General features: G+C 41.8%; 1 non-coding gene across 1 annotated transcript; it reads left to right on the top strand.

The window, feature by feature from the left end:
- The first annotated feature begins 22,395 nt into the window (after positions 1-22,395).
- LOC112616780 lies at positions 22,396-22,557 on the top strand. The gene has a single exon (XR_003117794.1). It is a non-coding gene; the product is annotated as a U1 spliceosomal RNA (small nuclear RNA).
- Positions 22,558-23,479: the final 922 nt, after the last annotated feature.

The following is a 23,479-nucleotide window of genomic DNA, read 5'->3' as shown; positions in this document are numbered from 1 at the left end:
GGTCCCCGCCTACTGTTCACAGAGGATCCTGACAATAAGACATGGTCATTGACTTTGGAAATGAGCCATTTGGGCCCTCTGGCTGGGACACCGCTGAGCTCAGAATTAAAGGAAACTCAAAGGAGCTTAATTCAAAGACTTGTACTGAGCTGATTTTATATATATATATGTGTGTGTGTGTGTGTGTGTGTGTGTGTGTGTATACATATATATGCACACACACATATATATGTGTGTGTATATATATACACAATGTACAATTTTTTTATGATCAGGGACTATATCAGGTGCTAGGGATATAACCAAGAATGACTTGGCCCTGCCCTCAAGATGCTTACAATCTCGGAGGAAGACAGACAGATTAATGATGCAGCAGATTAACAATACCATGTGACAAATGTCCCCATGAATACGTAGCCACCAGAAGGTTGAAGATTGCATGAGCCTTGGGGGAGGTCTGGAGGTGTTATGTTGACCCAATGAAAGGAAGAACCAATAAAGAGTTAGCCTACATTTGCAGTTTATTTATTTATTCATTTTTATTTTAGAGATATGGGGGTCTCAGTCACCCAGGCTGGAGTGCAACAGCATGATCTCAACTCACTGCAACCTCTGCTTCCTGGGCTCAAGCCATCCTCCCACCTCAGCCTCCCAAGTAGCTGGAACTACAGGCACATGCCACCATGCCTGGCTTATTTTTGTATTTTTTGTAGAGACGGGATTTCACCATGTTGCCCAAGCTGGATACATTGGCAGCTTTAAAATTAACCTAAGCATCTTACACATGTGAACTCATTTAACCCTCACAATGATCATTATGCCCATTTAACAGATGAGAAAACTGAGGCACAGAGAAGTTAAGTGACTTGTCCAAGATCATACAACTGGCAAGTGGCAGAGCTGGGATCCAAATCCAGGATGACTGGCTTCAAAGACCACACTTTTAACTACAGCGTTATACCACTTCCTAAAAGAAGATGCTACACTACACCTGAGTTGGCGGATTTCTGGACTAAAGTAGAGCTGCTACCCCTGACTTCAGAGTTTTGAACGATTTCTTCTTGGAAATAACCTTGCACTGTAGCCTGGGATCTGGCATCTTCTTGCCAGCCCTGGAGATGTGGGAGGCAGTAAGGAGTTAACAGGTTACCGTGAGCAATTGTAGCTGCAATGTGGTCTCTTAGGAAGGTTAGACCTCATAACCTGGCTCTTTTTATCTCTTATTCTAGCCAGCAAGGAACTCTGGACTGTTAACTAGTTTTCTTGTTTCACCTAAAGAAAACAAAATAGGAAAGGCAAATGGGATGATGAAAATAAAAATTCACTGTCAGTATCCCTGAAAGAAAGCAAAATGCTTTTGGCACTCTATGTGAACACTCCTCCTCCTCTATTTAGGGTGCTAACTAAGAGTTGACTAGATAAATATCTTGATTGTATGGTGGACCCTCTCAGTTAAACCCTACCCATTTTGATTTCAGACAACAGTTGAGTTAAAGCTTCTTTTGCTCTAGCCATGAATAAAATGGTTTGCTGAGCAAATTAATAGTACAAGCTCAAATGCATGGAAGAATGAAAGAGAGCAAATGTCTTAATCCCCCTCAAGCACTGCAGATGTATAAACGGACATTTAAAAAGCTTACTGGTGAAAAATCATTCTTACTTGTTCAGTGGATCCTCCAAGGAATTCTATGCAGTCATGTTGTTAGGCTAAACTGAACTGTATGAAATGCTTGTGGGGTCTGGCATACCCCACCTCTGCTTTAGATCACTTTGTGTATGCATATAATAAGCTTTAGAGCTTTAGCATTTCTTGACATTAGTTTAGTTATTTTATCAAGTGTTTTCAAAGCGGTCTTTAAGACTTCTTCCTCCCTCATATTTCATGGTATTATTTGAGCTAAGTGTGTTTTAGATATATTGCAGCTGAACCCCTGGAAATTGCAGTGGAAGGTTTTGAATGGTGTGGTCTCTAGGGCCTAAACTAACCTTCCCCCAGACAAATACCTACCTGTCTTTGGAGTCTGACACCAAATGACCACCCCTACCATGAGTCCTTTTCTGTGGTCCCAGGAGGAACAAGTTTTCTGTCCCCCATATTCACTGCACCTGGTGCCACCACACTCCCGTCCCGTGCATGCTTTGTGTAGATGAATGTCTCTTTCACTAGACTCTAAACGCCTCCAGGGTAGGGTCCTTTTCTGATTTTTTTTCTAAAACTTTAAACAATGATTTCAATTACACGGGTAATAACTGAGAACAATTTCAATGTTAAAAAAGAGAAAAAAACAAAAGTTTTCCTCTGACTCCCCTGTTCCAGTTCCCTCTATATCTACCCAAATCTTTGTTTTGTTTGTAATTGTTATTTTAAATTGTGGTTACAAACAGATTACATGAAATTTACTATCTTAAGCGTGGAGTTGAGTAGTGTTAAGTATATACAATTTGTTATGCACCAGATCTCTAGAACTTTTTAATCTTGCAAAACAGAAACTCTATGCCCTTTAAACACCAATTCCCCCTTTTCTGTTCACCCAGACCTTGGCAACCATCTTTCTATTTTCTATTATTGTGATCTTGATATTTTTAGATACTTCATATAAGTGGAATTATACATTATTTGTCTTTCTGTGACTGGCTTGTTTCACTTAGCATAATGTCTTCAGGGTTTATCCACATTGTAGTATGTGTTAGAAGTTCCTTCCTTTTAAGGCTTTTAAGGCTTAAAGCTTTTTAGGCTGAGTAATGTTTTAAGGCTTTTAAGGCTTAGTGATGTTTTAAGGCTAAGTAATGTTTCATTGTGTGTATATACCACATTTTCTTTATCCATTCATCTGTCAGTGGACACTTGGGTTGTTTCCACCTCTTGGCTATTGTGAATAACACTGCAATGAACATGAGTGTGCAGCTATCTCTTTGAAATACTGTTTTGAATTATTTTAGATGTATACCCAGAAGTAGGATTGCTGGTTGATATAGTCGTTCTATTTTTAATTTTTTGAAGAGACTGCTGTTTTCCATAGCAGCTACACCATTTTACATTGCCACCAACAGTGTACTGGGTTCCCTTTACTCTACACTCATGCCAATGCCTGTTATCTTTTGTTATTTTGATAATGGCCATCTTAAAAGGTATGAGGTGATATCTCATTGTGGTTTTGATTTGCATTTCCTTGATGATTAGTGATGTTGAGCATCTTTTCATATTTCTGTTGGCTATTTGCATGGTTTTTTTTGAGACATGTTTATTTAAGTCCTTTGCCCACTTTTAAATTGGGTTATTTATTCTTCTGTTATTAAGTTGTAGGAGTTCCTTGTATATTTTGGAGATTAACCCCTTATCAGAAACATGGTTTACAAATATCTTCTCCCATCCCATAGTTTGCCTTTTTACTCTGCTAATTGTTTCCTTATCTGGGCAGAGGCTTTTTAGTTTGATGTAATTCCTTTTGTCTATGTTTGCTTTTGTTGCTGGTGTGACAAAAAAACAAAACAAAACAAAAAAAATACACAACTAATTTTTGCATGTTGATTTTGCATCCTGCAATTTTGCTGAAATTCTATATTAGTTACAACAGATTTTGTGTGTGTGCGTGTGAAATCTTTAGGGCTTTTTTCCGTAAAGGATCATGTCATCTGCAAACAGAGGTAATTTTACTTATTCTTTTCCAATTTGAATACATTTTATTTCTTGCCTAATTGCTTTGGCCAGGACTTCTTGTATTATGTTGAAAAGAAGTGGCAAGAGTGGGCATCCTTATCTTATTACTGATCTTAGAGGAAAAAGTTTTAGTCATTTATTACTGAATATGACAGTAGTTGTGGGCTTTCCATATATGGCCTGTCCTTCTATTCCAAGTTTCTTGAGTGTTTTTGTCATGAAAAAGTATTGAATTTTCATTTGAGTGATGCTTTCTCTTCATCAATTTAGATGATCACGTGGATTTTGTTCTTTACTTTTTTAACATGATTTATCACATTGATTAACTTTTTGAGATGGGGTCTTGCTATGTTGCCCCTGCTGGTCTGTAACTTCTGGGCTCCAGCAATCCTCCTGCCTCAGCCTCCTGAGTAGTTGAGACCATAGGTATGTGCCACCACACCAGGCTCACATTGATTGATTTTTGTATGTTGAACTATCCTTGCATTCCAGGTTGTATTAGTCCATTCTCGAACTGCTATAAAAAACACCCAAGACTGGGTAATTCATGAAGAAAAGAGATTTAATTGGCTCATGATTCTGCAGGCTGTATGGGAAGGATGGCAGCATCTGTTTAGTTTCTGGTGAGGCCTAAGGAAACTTACACTCATGGTGGAAGGCAAAAGGGGAAGCAGGCATGTCTTATGTGTCCGGAGCAGGAGGAAGACAGGGGAAAGGTGCTACACACTTTTAAAACAACCAGATCTTGTGATAATTGATGAGGACAGCACTGAGGATATGGTGCTAAACCATTTATGATAACTCTTCTCCCATGATCCAATCACCTCTCACCAGTCCCCACCTCCAACACTGGACTTACAATTTGACATGAGATTTGGGCGGGGACACAGATCAAAACCATAGGTATAAATTCAACATGGTCGTGGAGTAGAATCCTTTTAATGTGCTGTTAAATTCAGTTTGCTAATATTTTATTGAGTTTTTAAAATCCTTATTTATCAGGGACATTGGTCTGTAGTTTTCTTGTTGTGTCTTTGTCTGGCTTTGGTATCAGAGTAATGCTGGCTTCATAGAATGAGTTTGAAAGTGTTCCTTCCTCTTTATCCAGACCCCTCTGATGCACTTACATAGGAATATGTATGTACAGAAATCTACAGTTTGGTTTAGAGTGTTTTCTTGAAGCCTAAATGATGTTAAACTAGGCAGATTTTTTGGCTTTTGTCACACAACAGTCTCACTTGGAGAGTTTTCCATGGTGATACATATTGAGCCCTCCCCATTCTTTTAAGCTGCTGCACAATCTCCAATCAATATTTCTTATCGTTTCTATACAGGCTCTGTGCTAACCTCTAGGTTTTAGAAAGGAAAACATAGATGTTGGAATATAGCTGTGGACAAGACAGCCAAAACCTCTGTCTTCAGGAAGCTCACATTCTGGTTGGAGGAGAGAGACAGTAACTCGATTCATAAGGTAATTTCTGATTATGGTAAATGCCTTGAGAGAAATGAAAGGGTCACCTGATGGCAGGGCTGGAAGGTTGGTAGGTTCTTTAGGTGGTCAGAGAAGGCTCTTCTGAAGTTTTGGCATTTCAGCTGAATGTTCAAGAAGCCATCCATGTGACATGCAAATGTTTGTTGAATAAATGAATGAATGAGTGAAAGTAAAATGTTGACAGAAAGAATAAATACAACAAAGTTGATTTCTGGTATGAACATATATCTATGATTCCACAGTGCATGTAGCTCTTTATGGCTATAGCTGTCTGTATTAGGCTGTTCTTGCATTGCTACAAAGAAATACCTGAGACTGGGTAATTTATTTTTTAAAAAGAGGTTTAATTGGCTCATACAGGAAGTATGGTGCTCAGGGACCTTTCAATCACGGCAGAAGGTGAAGTGGGAGCAGCCACTTCACATAGCAAAAGCAGGAGGAAGGGGATGTGTTATACACTTTTAAATGACCAAGTCTCATGTGAACTCAGAGTGAGAGCTCACTTATCACCGAGGGGATGGCTGAAGCCATTCATGATCCAGACACCTCTCACCAGGCCCTGCCTCCAACACTGGGGATTACATTTCAACATGAGATTTGGGCGGGGACAAATATCCAAACTATATCTCTGTTTATAGAGGGTTAACCATCTACCAAGTATCACAGAGTGGGTATTTCAGATGCCTCAAGGTTAGATGCTGCTTTACCTAAAGGAGTAGCCCACTTGAGTCAACGTTGAAGATCAAGATTTTTGGTATTGGGTAACTTGAGTCTTTGAAGCTCACAGGCAGGTGCTCTTCTCATCAGGGGAGGGTTTAAGAAGTGGGGTACCATGAGATTAGTGTGGATATAACCGCCTGATCCCCAACACCCAGCATCAGCAATTATAGGATGTATATCAGCAGGGAAGGTTGATCTGAGAAGGACATGTAAGTTGAAGGGTACAGGAGAAAGTTAGGAGGAGCTGGTGTAACATCAGACCTTGCCCAAATAGGGCCACCAATGGAGATCATGATGTGAACTCCCTTTCTCTATCTCATGCTGACAAGGTTGAGAAGTGACCATTAAGCCTTCATCTCCTCCCTCACTGAGAAGGAGACAGAAAAGAGCAGGTCTGTCAGGAAGATCGGAGAGCTGGGGAAACCAGTGGAGATAGAGCTGATGTCAGAGTCAGAGACACCATCCTTAGTGGCACTGTTGCCTTTTTGGTAGGCAACATAGATAGGATGGCTATCGGATTTGGCTGGGCATCCCAGAGAATATCCTGTGATTTTACTCCCAAAAGAGTGATAGCAGTAGCTTTTGACCAGAGACAAAATGTGTTGTTTGTCAAGGTCTTATGTAAACAAGCCACAGTGCCCATGGTGATTTGGTGGGGCATTCATGAGTCACTAACCTAACAGGGAGTTCTGATGTTTTTTTCCTTTTGATCCTAAGTGGAGATTACATGTCTATGGATATGTGTGTGTACACATACACACTCATGTCAGAAAATACGTTGCATGACCGTGGCCCCTTAAACACATCTATAATCAGGCATGGATTCAAACCACTAAACCTTGAAATGTAATGCTATTAAATAATTTGGATTGGGAGTTGGGAGTTTTGGGTCTCAACCTGTGACATTTCACATGCCTCCCAGTTTCTCTGGGCAGTAGTTTCATCTGTAAAATGATGAGGCTGGATGAGAATGATCTCAACTGCCCCTTTCAGTGTGAGTGTCAATGATTATGTGACTTTTGGAAATGTAGATCTTCCTCAGGGGCCCATGGTGATTTTGCATAAACCACAGAGGTCAAATGGGCCCAAGCCTCTTGGGTTTGGAGGAGGAAACACAGTGCATTATTTACAACATTCCACTGATTCAGTAGTTGGGTTTGTCAAATATGCAATGAAGAAGGAAATTAAAAACACAGGATTAAATATGAAGGAAGAAGAAGAAAAGATCAAAGCCTTGGAGTTTTATTTCCAAGTTGCAAAGTGCAGCTGTCGGGACTTCCCTGTGACCTCCGGTTGCTCCTTGGAGACAGGGACTGAATGGGAGGCTGAATAGGGCTGCAGAGCTGGGCCCTATTCAATGGCCCTTCCCTACCCTTTAACTTTGCCAGCAGTCATTGGGACCCTTGGACCTAAGTGAGACTCCCATCCAATTGCTGCCTTTCCTTTCTCTGTCTCTGACTTTGGAGGACCAACCTTCATTCCAGGCAAAACCTAGCAGAATAAGTCAGTGACACTATTTCAACATTTGAAATATTTTAAGTTTTTCCATTTTTGACTCATTGGCTCCCAATGGTGTGAAAATCTACTTTCAGCAAATTTTCCCTCGAATATTCTGTAGCAATAAGAGATAGCTACAGAGTTGGATCTGTTTTTCTCCTCTCCAGATTAATCTAAGGTAACATTCGAGAAACAATTTTGTTAACACAACAGAGCAGAGAAACTAAAGGGATCTATTTCCCCCAAGCAGCCACTGAAGTTAAGAACAGGGAGTAGAAGTTTGGGAAATACTTTTTTAGAGGTTTTTAAACATTGCAGTATTTATTTATTTATTTATTTACTTTTAAAGAACAGCAGCTTGGAATGTTCTGCTTTTTTCTTTGAGACAGAGTCTCACTGTGTCGCCCAGGCTGAAGTGCAATGGTGCAATCTCAGCTCACTGCAACCTCTGCCTCCCAGGTTCAAGCGATCCTTTAGCCTCAGCCACCTGAGTAGCTGGGATTACAGGTGCCCACCACTACGTCCAGCTAATTTTTGTACTTTTAGTAGAGATGGGGTTTTGGCATGTTGGCCAGGCTGATCTCGAACTCATGACCTCAGGTGATCCACCCACCTCCACCTCCCAAAGTGCTAGGATTACAAGCTGAACCACCACGCCCGGCCTGGAATATTCTACTTTGTAGTTTGATGTCACTTAGTCCAGAGCAGGCAGTTAATGGTGGGGGCTCTTAGCAGGACCTGCATTCCATATGGGCCACAGAGCCTGTACCGTGAAATTGTGGAGAGGCTGCCAAAGCCCTGGGTTGTGGAGCTGCAAGTCTTGCTCCTGCCAAAGTTGGAGGCCTAGACCCCCAGACCACACTGTGACTCAAAGGACTGGGTCCTGCCAAAGCCACTCTACTCACCAGAGCAAGCTCTCTTTAGGGGAGGCCCTGCTGTCTGGTGCATGGTGGCCACAGGAAAGGGGAGTCCAGGGGAGAGGAGTAGGTTGTCCTTCAAAGAAGCAACTCTGAGGCTCAAGGACCCTGGCACCCCTGATTCCACAGCAATAAGGGAGCAGCTACTGGAAACTCCATGGATCAGAAGGTGCTTTTGGAGCTGCCAGATGAAAGAAAGGAAAAAAGATGAATAGATGCATGGAGAAGGCAGGTTAACAGAATGATAGGACAGGGGAAGGGGAAGGGGAAGAAGGAGATTCACAAAGAGAGAAAAAGAGAGTGAGACAGAAGATGGTGATATAGCTCAAAGAAATGAGAATATTTGCAGTAACAGAATACTCACTCATCATTTTCCTTAGATCCTGCTGGGGAGACTTGATTGGCAGGTGTAGCTTGAAGGCCTGGGAGGCCTGGCAGATGGCTGCCTCCTTCCCCATCTTGCTTGGGCCTGCCTTGACCCTGAGCCTGTGGTTGGAGGTCTCTTAGTTCTGACCTCTTGCTCTGGTGTCCTGTGTGCCCTTCCTCTGCCCTCCTCTCCTTCTGGCTGGCTCCCTCCCTCTCTCCTCTCTTCCCTTCCTCTTCCCTTCCCCCTCCCCTCCTGTCCCCTCTCCTCCCCTCTCTTCCCCTTTCCTCCTCTCTCCCCTCCTCTCCCCTCCCCTTCTCTTTCTTTTTTCTCTTTTCTTTTTCTTCTTTTCTTTTTCTTTCTTTCCTTTTCTTTCTTTCCTTCCTTTCTTCTTTCTCTCCTTTTCTTTCTTCCTTTTGTCTTTCTTCTTTCTTTTCTTTCTTTCTTTTCTTCTTTTTCTTCCTTTTTTTGTTCTCCTCTTTCTCTTTTTTCTTCCTTCCTTCTTTCTTTTCTCCTTCCTACCTCCTGCCTTCCTCTTTTCCTTTCTTTCTTTCTTTCCTTTTTTCCTTCCTACCTTCTAACAGAGTCTTGCTCTCTCATGCAGGCTGGAGTACAGTGGTACAATCATAGCTTACTGTAACCTAAAACTCCTGGGCTTAAGTGATCCTCCCACCTCAGCCTCCTGAGTAGCTGGGGCTACAGGCACACACCACCACACCTGGCTTTTTTTTTTTTAATTTTCATTTTTTTGTAGAGACAGGTATCTCACTATGTTGCCCAGGCTAGTCTCAAACCCCTGGCCTCAACTTATCTTCCTGCCTCAGCCTCCTGAGTAGCTGGGACTACCGGCATTTGCCACCATGTCTGGCTATGTTTTCTACTTTTTGTAGAGATGGGGTCTCTGTATGTTGCCCAGGCTTGTCTTGAACTCCTAGGCTCAAACGATCCTCTGTCTTGGCCTCCCCAAATCCTGGGATTACAGGCATGAGCCACTATGCCCAACTCCTCTCTTTGTCTTTTTTCCCCACTTTGATAGCACCACCTCCCCTCCAGCCGGTCTGAGGTCCCCTATTTTTAATGCCTCTAACAAAACCAAGGGTTAGGCAGGACCCAAGAATTCCATGTTATGGTGACAGAGTTCCGATTAAGGGCATTGGGTATGGTGTGTGGTCAGCAGGAATGTTGGCTTTTCTCTGCAGAACTGACAGGCGATTCAGAGCCTGTGGAGTTTGTCAAATGCAGCTCTCACCTCCTGGAGATATCCTCTGGGGCCTTGCATGAAGACACTTGTGATGACTGGCTCCCTGTCTCACTACAGATGTGGGTTTCCATAAGGTCATGCTAATGGTATTTTGTCTGTTGTAGTAAGATTTGCAAATTGCCCAGATCAGCATACACAGAAACAAACAACAAAAAAAATCCGATCCATTTTATGTTTACTAGCCCAAAGTGAATGTGCTTTATTGGCTCCAAATGTGTCGATCAAGGTTGCCAGCTCTTCAAGCTTCCAGCTGACTTTGCAAGCCCTCACCCTATCAGCAACCTGTGGCCCTTCAGGCCCTGTGGGAAGTAGTAACAGTAAGTGAGGAAGTTTGTCAAAAGGTGGCAGAAAGGAGATTCCTCCTTATTAGACCGTGGCTCTAATGAGATGGTGAGCATATTTTCCAAGCAGCCCCCTTAAAAAAAAAAAAGAACAGAATCCATAATGTGACCGGGCCAAGTGTGCTTACGTGAATGACAAGGGAAACTATTTGAAATTGGAACTGTTGTATAAAATACAGGGCATGTGTTTGCCAGAATTATGACAACCACTACTTTCTGTAAACCCAGAAAAGGGCCATGGCAGGATTGCCAGGGTCCCTTTGCAAAACTGGACTTCATTCCTACAGCTCTGTTCCCTGCCCCTATACCCTCTCCAGCCCTAGCTCAGCTTTTGGTAGCATTTAGAAGGCCTTGGTAATTACTGAAGGCAAATGATAGAAGACAGATTTTGAAAAGGACAGCTTTGTTGTTGCTAATATCATGGGCCTTGTTTGTAAGGGGTTTGTTGTTTTTGGAGGAGGGTAGGAAGAGGGAGGAGGAATTCAATCAAGCCCTTCCAGCTAGAGCTCTATGAGCTGCACAACTCGGATCCTGCTGCTGGGCCAGCGCCTGCCAGAGATAAAACAGGCCCTTTCTTTCTTGTGCGTTCTCTGCCTACTGCTGCAGCCACAGAGACAGAGACTCTGAATGGTTTTCAGGCCCCTCCTGGCTTTCCAGTCATATATTTCAGATACTTTCAAAGAAAAAAGTAAAGAGCAAAGTTGATGTTCCAGGGAGGCTCTTGTGAAACACTGCATTGTACACAAGGGCTTCCTGGCACAACAGTGGGCTGGGGTGTAAAGGTCTGGAACGTCCCTTCCACCATGATAATTCTAGACTTCTTTGATGCCAGTATGTCCTATAGACCAGGGGTTCCCAATCTTTTGGCTTCCCTGGGCCACATTGGAAGAAGAATTGTCTTGGGACACACATAAAATACACTAACGATAGCTGATGAGGAAAAAAAAATTGCAAAACAATCTCATAAAGTTTACGAATTTGTGTTGGGCTGCATTCAATAAGCTGTCCTGAGCTGCATGCCACCCATGGGCTGTAGGTTGGACACACTTGCTATAGAAGAAAAAAGGTTAATGTTTTCTACAAGGAGAGGAATTGGGTCATATGTGTTAGTGTTGAAGATCATCACAAACTTTTCAGTCAGTTGGGATGTCACACAGAGCATGTCTAACTGTGTTACTGCATGAACTTGGAGCCCTGCACAGGATTGGGGGACTTGCTAACAATCTGGTATTTCTTCAGATAAACACTAGGTGGCATGGAGAACTTAATAAACAGAAAACACTAATACCACAAATTGGAAAATAGAGGAGAACCTTCTTCTCTCACTTGCAGCAATTTTAAAATCTCCCGGTCAAAGTTCAACAGAAAACAACAGCAGTATGGCTAACGTTGTTTATTGAGGCATTCACAAAGAGAACCAAGCTAGAGGAATTATTTCACAAAATCTCTCCTTCTAATCTTTTCTGGAATATCATTTTATAAACATCATGATAAATTCGAAAAATACAATGGTTCCCATGACCAGATTCCTTAATAGAAAACAGTCTATTTCTGTCAGTGTGGACGTGTTTTTCATTTGCAAAATCCTGACAAACTTTTCTTCCTTCCCCTTTTCCTTTATGAAATGAGCCAAGGGGGTGGGGGGTTGGGGGGGAAACAAAGCTGACTGATCATTCTTCTCCAAACATCCCTTTGGATTAAAAGGCACAATTTCTCCTGCCATTTTGACATTCCCAACATCTTTGCTTTTCTGTGTTCAGGGCTAGAAAGAGGAGTGAGTATTTTTCCCATAATGCCAAATACAAAAACCTAGGGAGCAGGTGTCCTAGTGTAACCGCCCAAGGGGTTCTTCCTGCCCACTGCACAAACAAAATCAATTCACAGGGACTGTGTCATTGCAGTAAAGAGTTTAATTAATGCGAGACTGGCCACACCATACAGAAGATGGAGTTATTATTCAAATCAATTTCATGGAACTCAGATGTTAGGAGTTTTCAAAGATAGTTTGCTGGACATGAAGCTAAGGAATGGACAGTGCTGACTGGTTGGGTCAGAGATGAAATAATAGGGAGTTGAAGGATCTGTCCTCTTGGACTGATCACTTCTGGGTGGGGCCACAGGAGCAGTTGGCGGGTCCAGGTGGAACCTTCAGTCAGACATGCAAAAACCCTGAGAAGATATCTCAAAAGACCAATCTTAGGTTCTACAATGGTGATGTTATGTGCAGGAGTAATTGGGAAAGTTGCATATCTTGTGACCTCCAGAATAATGGCTGGCAATCCTTGATGTCTATACGTTAGTGAAATTCAGGCTTTTCTGTCCTCCTAGTCTGGTGGTTTCTCATTAGCTTTACAAAGGCAGTTGAGTTTTGGGCAAGGACTATTATCATTTAAACTATAAACTAAATGTCTCCCAAAGTTAGCTTGGCCTAAGCCCAGGAATAATTAAGGGCAACTTGAAGGCCAAAGGCAAGATGAGGGTTGACCAGATCAGATCTCCTTCACTGCCATAATTTTCTCACTGTTAGAATTTTTGTAAAGGCAGTTTCACTAGCTACAGTTCAATGACTAGATCATTTCTGACAATAATACATCCTCTCTTTTGCTTAGCAAATCCTGTAGGGAGAAGTAGAGCTCTATCACACAAAGGCATTCTTGACTCACCAGGTACTGATTATTAGAGCAAGGCCACTTAAGGGCCTCTTCTAGCCTTCTGGCAGTTGAAAGTCCTAAAACATACAAAGTTCTCAGCCCTGCCCCTGCCAGACAGACAACAAGCTAATTAAGGCAGAAGCAAAGGTTGTTGCCACTTAGAGTAATGGAAGCTGTGCCTTCCAGGTGTCATTTCTAAGAATAAGAGTCAGGCAGAAAAGTTAGTACTTTGAAAGGCTTCAGCTGTCTTAAGGAATGCTGTCTTAGCATAGCTGAAACCTATGTTGGAATAGCTTGAAATCCTACACCTAATCAGAGTACCTGAAGTCACCAAGACACTTAGGTTCAATCTCCATAGAGACAGTGATCAGGTGCCAAGCAATGGGAGTTTGTGGCCCAGCCCTAGCCTTTTTGTGTGACCTTTCTGACTCTCCCTGAGTCTCTGTGTCTCCATCTGTGAGATGAGAATTACAATTGCCGTTCAAATTCTCAGTGCTGTATGGAGGAGCAAATCAAATGGGAAGGCACTTTGTAGGCCAAGCCATACCCCAGTATCGTGATTCCAAGCAGGAGAGAGAAAACCCTGACTGCACTTTTATTGCCTTATTTCACTACAGTCAGCAAGAACAGGACAGTCCAATTATGTAGACTCATTCCAGCAGCATAAACCTGAATGACCACCCTCTCAACCCATATTTAGAAGGTGTTTCCTCACCTAATTTTTGTGGGTCTGCTTTTGATCCCTCACTTTCGTTTCCTCATAAAGGAAATTCTGCACACAAGATCTCTATTCACCCCCCTTTAACTCATAGATCTGTAATGGTGAAACAGCTTTGCTGTCTGGGGTGCCACCCAAAGTTCTTTGTCTCATGGCCAAGGAAATCAAGGATGCAGACACTCCAAGGGTGAGGATACAGCAGGACTTTAATAAGCAAAAGAAAGAGAGAAATCCCTCTGCCATAGAGAGGGATCCCCCCAAAAATGTTACCACTTCACAGTTGAATACAGAGGCTTTTATAAGAAACTGATGAGGGTTGGGTGTCTCATTTGCATGAGGTGCAAATTTATGGTAGCTCCTCCCCATCCTCCTAGTGCACATATGGGCCCTTTGCTTGAGTTATTCCATATTGCTTTGTTCCCCTTACTGCACATGTGTCAGGGGATGGAATTTTCCATTGCAGGGATGTCTTGGCAAGTCTCCTGTGTAGGCTTTCTTATCTATGTGGCTGTGGGCATACCTTAGGCAAGCACCCCTGTGCAAGTTCCCTTATCTGTGTCTGCAGGTTGTTCTTTGTTTGAAAGAACTCAACTGAGGACCCACCCTAACTGCCTGCTTGACCAGTTTCTTCCTTCCTTCTCTCTCAGTGGTCTGCTTTTTGTTAAATAAATCATGTTAATTTCCACAGAATTTAAGACACACACACACACATACACAGACCCACCCCCACACACACACTTAAGCAGAATTTAACATGCATTTTAAACTGAGGGAATATTTTCTTTCTTGAAGTTTTTGGGGACATTGTATAAAAAAATTATAAACTGGTTACATTTGCACTGAAATTTTGGACATCTCTATGTTTTTCATGTTCCCTCTCTCCCTGGAAATGAAGAATCTGCTAATACAGTTTCAGCAAGGATGACATCCACTTCATTTGTGTATTGCACTCCTCAGAAATGATGGGCTTGTTTAAAAGTTAATCAGGAAAATCCTTTTCTAGAAAAGTGTACCATGCCCTAAAAGATCAGTTTTGCAACTGTGTATTTTTTTTTCCTGAGGGAGAATCTCTTGCCCTCTATTATGAACAATTTTAAACATACAGTAAACTTAAATATTTTTACAGTAAACATCCATGTACCTATCACCCAGATTTTGCCACCGATTTTTTGCTATACTTGTTTTATCACATGTCAGTAGATCCATCCAACCCTGAATTGTCCACTGCTCCATCTTATTTTCCTGATGCACAAATGTTGATTTTGGCCTACAGAATTTGCTTAAAATCATATCCACTGTTGGGGCTACTACAAAACTTTCACTCTTTTCTTACTTGCTTGAAAAGAGCAACCTATGTTCACCTAGAGACTTCATTTGCCCTGGTGAGCTTGCATTGCCTCAGTCAAAGGATGAAGCATGGCTCTGCTGATGGACTGTCAGCCATGGTTCAGTGAACTCAAGGCCACACTGACTCAATCTGGTGCTGTGTCTGTGGCTCAGGCTAAATGTAAGGTGTTCTGGGGTCCTTGTGGCTTAGATCATCGTGAGTGACTGGGGACCATTATGTGCATAGTGTCCTTTCCTCTTCTTCTACTCTGTTTTCCTTGAAGTCAAATTAATATTCGGTCCCATTGGCCAGGTGTGGTGGCTCGTACTTGTAATCCCAGTGCTTTGAGAAGCCAAGATGGGAGGATCACTTGAGCCCAGGAGTTCAAGACCAGCCTGGGCAACATGGTGAGACCCAGTCTCTACAAAAATAAAAAATAAATAAAAATAGAAAATAGCCAGGCATGCTAGTGCACACCTGTAGTCCTAGCTACACAGGAGGTTGAGGTGGGAGGATCACTTGGGCTCAGGAGATCAAGGCTGCAGTGGGCCATGATTGTGCCACTGCACTCCAGTCTGGGTGACAAACTGAGATCCTGTGTCTAAAAAAAACATGAAATACGTTTCAGTCCTACTGTCATTTCTCTAGATTAGGCACTGGCCACCCACAGCTAGCATACCAAAATTCAGGTCTTTATTATTTTCAATTGCCTATAGGAACAGCTGAGAACATATCCTGGGTCTTGTCATGTCCTTCATCTTCCATTTTTGCACTTTGCTCCTGCTTCCTGGTGGCCCTGCTTTGCCTTACCCACAGAAACTGTATGATATCTCCCTCTGACTGTCCACTCCAAGCTGCCCTTCCCCAAAGTATGCTAAACTTTAAAACTACTCTTACTCTTCAGTCAAAATGTTTATTCTTACATTATAACAGATCTCAGATAGAAGAACATGACTAAGGGTTCACTAAAGACACTTATACTAAGGTATAAGTGGATGATAGACCTTATCTTCACAGAGATTACATTTTATTTATTTATATTTTTTTGAGACAGGGTCTCACTCTGTCACCCAGGCTGGAGTGCAGTGGCGCAATCTCGGCTCACTGCAATCCCCTACCTCCTGGGCTCAAACAATCCTCCCGCCCCAGCCTCCAAAGTAGCTGGTGCTACAGATACATGTCACCACAACCAGCTAATTTTTGTATTTTTTTTTTTTGTGGAGACCAGGTCTCACTATGTTGCCCAGGGTCTCACTATGTTGCCCAGGCTGGTCTCAGACTCCTGAGCTCAAGTGATTCTCCCACCTCGGCCTCCCAGTGTTGGGACTACAGCGTGAGACACCACACCCAGACTCAGACGTTGCATTTTAAAAGAAAGAGGTGCTTATTAGCTCAAATGGATCTTAAAATGGTAGTATATGTGAGATATTATCACGAAGGAGGCCCATCTGGATTAGTGATCTTTGTCTACTTCCAGACCTGTGCTTGCTCTGTTCCCTTTACCCCAATGTAAGGAATTTGTTTTGTCTGACTCTTCAGAGAAGTTGCCAACCCCTGCTCTAGACCCTCAGCACAAAAGGCATACTCCTTTGATTTGAGCTTGTTTCCCATGCCACTGCCTTGAGTAAATACCATCTTAAACTATCTTAGGTAGTTTCTGGAAAGTTTAGGAGTTTTCTAAACATGGGACAGATGCACAGAACATCTGGGTGGTGGGCTTTTAGCAATGCTTCAAGGGTCCCAGTATCACTCAGAGCTGGGCACCATCTGCCAGGGTAGGCATTTGGAAGCTCCTAAAGTAAAAAATTCTCTTGTATTATTGGTTTATCTCAAATGAGTTTAGGGGTCATAGATTGCCATATTGTGCCAAAACTTGATGTCCAGATTTCCACATTTTTATAGTGTACTCAATGCTTGTTTTTTTAAATATTTTTATATTAGAAATTGTTATTTAGGTTTTGTTGGCAACATAACCATAACATACCTTACAAAACCAATGTAATCACAATAATCTCTTATACTTGTTATAAGCTATGATTTCCAAAGTACTTTTATGTATGCTATCTTATTTCATACAGCAGTGCTGACACATATGCAGGGCAGATATATAGATGCCCACTTTGTAGATGAGAAAATGGAGGCTCAGAGAAGTGAAATGATTTTTTCAGTTAGGGTCTAACAGCTAATGAGGGTCAGAACTCAATTTCCCATCTTCCAACTCCTAGATTATAGGACCACACTAATTGGGTTGATGAGAAAACCAACTTCTGAGAGGACTGATTGTATGAAATGGAAAGATCTGTGTTGCTATATGATCCCTAAGATTGAGCTTTGTATGGTGGCACTTCCGTTCTTCCTCAAGAACTGAGCTTAATGATTATTCAAACTTGGTAAAGTGCTCTGCAACTAAGAATTATTACAAAAAGAGAGTGTGTTGAGCTCTGGGGCCAGCATGTTATATAAGATCTGGGTAGAATCTTTGTGCTGTCCATTCCTACAAAATAGGATTAATCATACCCCAGTAGATGACTCACTACCACACATCTGAAGACAGCAAGAATTAATAGCAGTTCTAGCCAGCTGGCCAAAGAAATCCTCAACTTGGGTCACTTTATGAATCTTTCAGACCAATCCCTCCACCCTTCTTAGCTGTCCCAAGGGTTCATTCTTTCTGTCTTCACCTCTATGAATAAGTGTCAACTCTGATCAGCAACAAAAGTTGGATGCTAAAAGCAAACTGGGGAAGTGCCAATTTCTAAAGTCTTTGAAGACTGTGTTGTGTCAAGCCTTCCAAAGAACCTCTCACCTGCATCCAAGCCAAACATTATAGACAGGGCCTAGTGCAACACTGTGTTTTCTGTGGTTTTAAAAGAGAATTTTAAAACCAAATCCAATCTCTTATTGATGACCTTTGAACCATTAGCCACTGTTGGGTAGTCGAAATGAAACAAGTACAAGTATTATTGCTTATCTTCAGGATGGATCTACTCACCAAAATCGTTGGTTGAAAAGTAAAAAAATAAAAATTAAAGCCGCCAAAGCAGTTTTCGGTGTCATGTAGACAAAAATGTGCAGAAACAGTGTATACCTGCACACAGAATTCAGGAAGCTGGTTTGTATCAAAAGATGAAGCCTAGTTTTAGAATGTATGTAGTCCATCACATAGGATGTTCAAAAGAAAACTACTCTTTGGGGAGGGTCAGACACAAATGACAGATCAAACTAAAGAGGAAGATTGCTTTTTAAAGAGATGGAGCCAGGCATGGTGGCTCATGCCTGTAATCCCATAACTTTGGGAGACCAAGGCAGGAGGACTGATTGAGCTCAGGAGTTAGAAACTAGCCTGGGCAACTTAGCAAGACCTTGTCTCAACTAAAAAAAAAAAAAAAAAAAATCAGCTGGGTATGTTGGCTCATGCCTGTAGTCCCAGCTAATCAGGAGGCTGAGGTGTGAGGATCGCTTGAGCCCAGGAGTACAAGGCTGCAGTGAGCCATGATTGTGCCACTGCACTCCAGCCTGGGCGACAGAGTGAGATCCTGTGTCAAAAGAATAAAACAAAATTTAAAGACATGGAGTTATCAAAGCTAATCAGAAGAAGAGATTTAAGCATCATGCTCAACACTGAAACCCAGCGTCTATCAGTTAGTATCAGTATCTGTCTTCGATGCTGAAAATCCACATGACTGGAAACGATTCTGTCTTGGTGTTGAGTGGCTATCATCAAGTCAACCAGTGATCCAAATCATTCAGATACTGTGCGAGAAACTAGTCATGAGAAGCTTGACTTTTTTTTTCATCAAATATGTCTCAACCTCATTTGGACAGAAATGGAAAATGACATTTGAAACTGTAATCCGTTAATACGTAGTCTGGTTCTTTCCGAAGGTTGCAAGGTTTCCAAGTTCTGAAACTCATAACTAACTAACCATATGGAAACAGAATGTTCTACAAATCTTGGCTTCCCAAATATTGTCGGAGTATGAGTGACTTTCATTGACACTGTGCAGGAACATACTTGCAGGCAGTCATCCTTATCTGGCCATACTCCTTGCCAGCGCTAGCCCTTTCCTCTCATAAGACGAGTCTCCTTACTAGGACAAGATCACTGAATGTTAAATTTCCACCACCAAACCTTTGCTCTTGCTGCTTCCTTACCCCATACAAAGTGCAGGCCTTGCTTATCCTTCAAGATCCATCTCTGATTCCACCTGATATGGTTTCAGTCTGTGTCCTCACCCAAATCTCATGTTGAATTGTAATCCCCAGTGTTGGAGAAAGGGCCTGGTGGGAGGTGATTGGATCATGTGGGCGAATTTCCCCCTTGCTGTTCTCGTGATAGTGAGTTTTCATGAGACCTGGTTGTTTAAAGGTATGTAGCACCTCCCCCTTCGCTCTCTTCCTTCTGCTCCAAACATGCAGGGACATGCCTGCTTCCCTGTTTTCTGGGCGACAGAGCGAGACCCTATCTCTCTCTCTATATATATATACTTTTTTTTCTCTAAATTATTCCTATGCTTTTATGCTGGTCAAATTCATTTCTGGTCAATACAAAATACACCATGATTGTAAGTTTCCTGAGGCCTCCCCAACCATGCTTTCTGTACAGCCTTTAGAACATGAGCCAATTAAACCTCTTTTCTTCAAAAATTACCCAGTCTCACATAGTTCTTTATAGCAATATAAGAACTGACTAATACACCACCTTCCCATGAAACTTTCTATGACTACTCCCCCAATTGGGATCTCTGCAATTTCTCATAGCCCATGGGACTTACCATTGATATAACAGAAGTTGAGACTCTTTGTTGGTCTTGCTGTCCCTACTTACTACTCCACTCTAGTCCATTCTCTAATCATATCCTAACTGCCACAGCTCAACTCCCAAATGAATCCCTCAGAGAACAAGAGTGGGCTTGAAAGTCAGACTGATGTGTCTTCAATGTGGAGCCCTTCTACTTTTTCTAGGTCTGAGAATGGTTGCAATACCCACTTGGAGCTTCTCTCAGCTTCTTCATCCACTAGCAACAATGGTACCCATATCACAGGGTTGTTGTGAGAGACATTTGTAATGTGACAATGGCACAAGGCATGGTACATATTAAGCAGGTTTAATAAATGGTAGATATGTCTGTACTTCCCCATGTACTGTGCAGGATACAGAATTGGTAATGGGTCATAACTTGAGTAATGAATGTATTTTCAGTGCAGTATCCCTGGTCATTGGATTATAAAATAATAATTCTGGAGTTATAAGGCTGGGAAAGGTTATAAGATATCATCTTACTATAATGTATTTGTTGATATGGAAATATGTTCACAAACTACCATTAAACCAAAAAGGCACTTTCTTAAATAGCAAACTTGGGATCTGTATGCATTTGGCCACATGTGTGTGTACCTTTGTGCATACATAAAATATCTTTATCTATACCCGTATAGTTAGATTAAGAAGTACACACTAAACAGTGGTTAACCAAAATGTTAACAATGGTTATCTCTGATTAATAGGATTGTAGACCATTTATTGGTATTAATAAATTAAATATTTATTATGAATATGTACTATTTATATTATATAATTGTTCTTATCTGTATTAATTTTTCTGTGTTAATTTTTTATTATGAACATGTACTACTTGTGTAAATAAGGCATAATACATGATTTTTAAAATGCCATATATATAATTAAAGTATGAATAGAGAAAGGGGCTTGGAGGTAGGGAAAATGCAAAATTAAAAAAGCAACTTTTTAGAGTCATGGGATTAGGGGTGCTTTCTCAGCCCCCACATTTTCTGTTTTATCTTTCACTTGTTTCTTGTTTCATGACCTTTACAATAGTTTTAGTTTATACAAATTATTTTCTAGGCCAGATGCAGTGGCTCATGCCTGCAATCCCAGCATTTTGGGAGGCTGAGGTGGGAGGATCACTTGAGCCCAGGAGTTCGAGACCAGCCTGCCCAACATGGTGAAACCCAATCTTTACCAAAAAATACAAAAATTAGCCAGGTGTGGTGGTGTATGTGTATAGTCCCAGCTACTTGGGGGACTGAGGTAGGAGAATCACCTGAGCCTGGAAGGTCGAGGCTACAGTGAGCTGTGATCATGCCACTGCACTCCAGCCTGGGAAACAGAGTGAGACCCTGTCTCAAAAAAATAAAATCATTTTCTAAATTATTCCTATGCTTTTATGCTGGTGAAATTAATTTCTGGTCAATACATAATCAGGCTGTTATTAACAAGGCAGTATTCTAAGAAGGAAATCTTCTTCAACATCTAGAATTATCAAAATGTATAAAATGGACTGACTATGTCTTGACCAGTCTGTTAACTGGCTTCTTTCTGGTGGACCCCAGTTATTTTGACTCTGGTACTCAGTGTCATGTGGATCCTGCCTAGAGTTTCCCAATTGTTCCACAGCTCTGGGAACTGAAAAGCTCTTGTGCTGGTGGCCAGAGAGGGAGAGAAGCCTCTGCATGTGTGCATCAGCCTATTGGAGTTGTCTTTTGTGAGGCTAGAAGCATGGTGCCTGCCAGAGCTGTGAGTAGCCCTGGGATGCAGACTGTCCTTCCTTCCCATCTGCTCTGCCAGCAATTGTCCTGTCCCAGTAAGTACCTTCCCCTCTATGCCACCCTGTCATGGTGGCCAGCTCAGGACTGGGATGTGGAGCTCTTATTCACAACCCATATGAATGCCAACTGGATTTGTAGCACAGGTAGAGGAAAAAATGGGGCCAAGGACAGGGGACACAGAATAGAGTTGGAGAAAGTCTGTTCTTTTTTCTATTGACTTTAGGAACAGGTGACTGTATGGTTACAGTGGCTGCCTAGATTTTAAACTCAGTTTGTTTTACAGTTTCAACACAATTGGAAAATATTTGTTGAGTACTTACTATTTGCCAGACACTTAGTGATATGGTTTGGCCGTTTCCCCACCCAAATCTCATCCTGAATTGTAGTTCTCATAATCCCCACCTGCCATTGGAGGGACCTGGTGGGAGGTAACTGAATCATGGGGGCAGTTACCTCCATGCTGTTCTCATGATAGTGAGTTCTCACGAGATCTGATGGTTTTATAAGGGGCTTTTCTCCCTTTTGCTTGGCACCTCTCTTCCTGCTGCCATGTGAAGAAGGGTATGCCTGCTTCCCCCTTTCCACCATGATTATAAGTTTCCTGAGGCCTTTCCAGTCATGCTGAACTGCCAGTCCATTAAATCTCTTTCCTTTACAAATTACCCAGTCTCGTGTATGTCTTTATTAGCAGCATGAGAATGGACTATACACTTAGCTATACTAAGGAGATACACTGGTGAACAAAACAGACACAACTCCCTTCCCTCATTGACTTTGTATTATACTGTTGTAGAGATTCTCTCAAACCTGATGATGGCTTTCCAATTCTGATCAAAACAGAAAATAATGTAATGAACTCTGGATTAAGAATCATCTGAGACACTTACCTGGCAGTGGAAATACCATGATCACAAAGGTGGTTTTTCCATGGCCAGCCTTATCCATTGCACTCAGATGTGCTGACCCCTGCAATTTCCCAAAATGTGAAAAACTTGACTGCATAATTTGTGATAGTGGGACTTTTGTTCACACTTTCCCTGAGGAAAAAGAAAAAGAAAAAGGAAACAGACGAGCACATTCAACATTTCTCAGTGGTGTGGTAGATCTCTAGGGCTTTATCTCCTTGTCTCATTCAGAGTGTGCCTCTTCCAGGAAATAGGCATTTACATTATGAACACTTACTTTGATCTATTCTGCATGGTCTTTGATATCCTCTGTCATTTTGGAAAATAGCCCCAGAATCCAGACTTTCAGCTTTTGGGACAAGGTAAGCATAGCGAGTAGACAAAATTCCTTTCACCAAGAGGTGGAAGAAAGTGTAGTCTGTTTTACTACATATAGATGTAATGAGGTGGAAGAAAGTGTAGTCTGTCTTATTACATATAGATGTAATGCTGGGAGTATAATTTTCTAATAACAGTAAAAGAGAATGTTATAGAAGATATACAGCCTGCTAAAGAAGAATTATTTTATATAAAATGTAACTATGTCACAACGTGATTATATCTTTGTGGTTTTTTTGTTTACCTGTTTTAGAGACAGGCTCACTCTGTTGCCCAGGCTGGAGTGCAATGGTGCAATCATGGTTCACTGTAGCCTTGAACTCCTGGGCTCAAGTGACCCTCCCACCCCGGCTTCATAAGTAGCTGGGATTACAGGTATGTGCCACCATGCACAGATAATTTTAAATTTTTTATAGAGATGGAGTCTCACTATGTTGCCCAAGCTGGTATGGAACTCCTGGCCTCAAGTGATCCTCCTGCCTCAGTCTCCTAAAGTGTTGAGATTACAGGAATGAGCCACTGTGCCCAGTCTGTCTTAGTTTTAAGACTGCTAAAGGGTGGGACTTTTCGGCAAGTACTTAACTAAGATGTCCCATATTTAGTCGAGATCTTTTCCCAGATTGGCTTAGAAAATATGAGTTTGTCCATTTGTCAGTTTTCTTTGGTGAGGGGTTGTGTCT

This window comes from Theropithecus gelada, chromosome X (genome assembly GCF_003255815.1).
Source record: "Theropithecus gelada isolate Dixy chromosome X, Tgel_1.0, whole genome shotgun sequence".
Taxonomy (NCBI): domain Eukaryota; kingdom Metazoa; phylum Chordata; class Mammalia; order Primates; family Cercopithecidae; genus Theropithecus; species Theropithecus gelada.
Note: the sequence above shows the minus strand (reverse complement) of the source record. Positions and strands in the feature narration are given on the sequence as shown.